We start from the raw sequence: 2,367 nt of genomic DNA, 5'->3' as shown, positions 1-2,367 counted from the left end.
GTGGTTGGGGGTGTGTGTGTATGTGTGCATGCCTGTTGCATGGGAGTCACCAAGTAACATACCTTCCCTACTTTCTTAATGACCTTCTATCAGAAGATAGCCCTAGCTCCTGTTTTACCAGTTTAAGGCCTCTCTTATCCCCAGTTACTCCTGCAGTGTTGATTAAATGCACCGTTTTACACAAGCATAGTGTAACACCATTTGCAATCCTATTATCCCCATTTCACACTGGAAGAAACCTGCCAGGCAAGGCTGAGGAAACTTTTGGCTGTCATTTGTGCCAGGCACTGCTACATCTTCACACATTCTTCATTTAGCTCTTCTAGTAGGCCTGTGAGGCACTTACTCAGGTATTCATCTGACTGAAGAAACAGGTTGAAAGCAGCCTGGCTGGGGTCACGCTGCTAGTCAGTGGTGGAATGAGGATTTAAAGCCTGGCCTGCCTGACCCACTTTGCTCTAAGTAGCAAGGAGGGTTTGATCTGGGTCAGGCACAGTGGGAGTGCTCAAGCATTGTGTCTGGCCCAAAGGCAGCAGGAATGGCAGGTTAGGAGCTGCTGAATGGGTTTCTGATATTGACATCACTTGAGCCTTTGAAACAACTTTCTAGGACCTGTGTAGATTACTGAGCCAAGAGGAGATAATATTTAGTGCTCACTGTGGGCCAGACAGAATGCTAAGTATTATGCATGGATTACCTCATTTTTAATCTTCCCAACAACCTGTTTACAGATGAAAAAATGAGTGCTGTGAGATTAAGCAGGCTCAGGGTTGTATCACTGGGATTCCAGCCCAGGTCTGTCTGACTCCAAAACCCAAACTGCCCTGACCTGCTATGTATATGGACACTCATGTTTCTAACGTGTGGTGTGATCGGGTATTTCATCCATAGGAAGCCCCTCCTGTGGACTTTAAGATCAAAAGCTCTTCTGCCTAAAACTCTCACAGTTTAAAAAATACTTCATCACAAACTTCTGGTTTCATCACAAAGTTTAGAAGTTGTCACTCCTGTCCTTATAGCAAAAAGCTGGAAAAACTGAAAATGAGTAACTTTTCTTGGACCCATCAGAGAACTGAGTTTGCAGGGCTACCCCAAAATCTGGAAAGAGGTAAGTAAGTTCAGAGAGTCACAGCCGAGTCTGCTTACTTGGAGCAGAAGTCAGTGGAACCTGTAGCTGTTAGGAATATTTTGATGAATTGCTGCATGCAGAGTGTGGACTAGCATGAGAGTGAGAAACTACTGGGGGCCACAGCTTAAGGGAGATCCCACACTTTCATGGGTTTTACCTCCAGGTTTTCACAGTTAAGAGCTGAGAAAGATCCCGTGGTGGCTCTGACAAAGGAAGAAGAGTAACCATTGTAAAATAAACTCAGCATTCCACAAAGGAAAAGACCTTACCAGATCTAATCCTGCCTGGGGAAAGGACATTTCACCCACTCCATCCCCTTCTAGATTTCCTGTCTTACTAAGTAAGGAAAAGATAAAAGAAAACTCTTGCTTTTCTATAAATTCTACTAATAACACTTCTGACATTAAATGTATATGTGGGCTTTTTCCTACACTGACCAATTCTTTGACACCAGCTGGGTGTCCTACAATTTAATTCAATTCTGACCCTATCTACCTGGAGTTATTGTCAGACCCCACACATTAAGGGCTCAGTCCCACAAGACTGCTCCCACTTCAGATCCCATTTGTAAGTGTGGACCCCTGGTACTTCTGGCCCACTGGCTATAAATTGGGGGTTCCCACTATGGGAGAAAGGATACAGAGCTTTCATGCCTTCCCTGGGCATACCACTCTCCCAGCACCTTGTGTTCACGAACCCGGAAGCTCTCCCAAGCCCTTCAGTTAGGGTTTGTTTTTTGTTTTATTTTAATGGAAGCTTCATTACATAGGCATGATTGAGTTAATCATTGGTCCTTAGTGAGTAACTTAACCTCCAACTCCTCTTTCTTCCCTGGAAGTCAGAAGTTGGTGGCGACATAGGGCTGAAAGTTCCAATCCTCTAATCACATGGTTCTGGCAACCAGCCCCATCCCTTGGGGCTTTCCAAAAGTCCCAAGTTGCATGAACTGGTGTGGTTGAACCAGAGATTGTTATGAGTAATAAAAGATGCTCCTTTCACTTTTATCTCTCCCCGAGTCATTTCAGGAATAGGAACAAAACCCAGAGATTATGACAAAAGATGCTCCTATCTCATTAAGAAAATCACAGGCTTTTAGGAGCTCTGAACAGGAACCAGGAACAAAGGCCAAACAGGTTATTTACTACTTTATAACATCAGAGGGGGATAACAAACACAAAGGTCATAGCCCAGGGGCACAGACCCACTAAAATACTGAGATTTTATCATAAGATGATAGA

The sequence above is a fragment of the Miniopterus natalensis genome, chromosome 15 (assembly GCF_054644295.1).
Source record: "Miniopterus natalensis isolate mMinNat1 chromosome 15, mMinNat1.hap1, whole genome shotgun sequence".
Lineage (NCBI taxonomy): Eukaryota > Metazoa > Chordata > Mammalia > Chiroptera > Miniopteridae > Miniopterus > Miniopterus natalensis.
The sequence above is the reverse complement of the archived record's forward strand: the minus strand, read 5'-3'. Positions refer to the sequence as shown.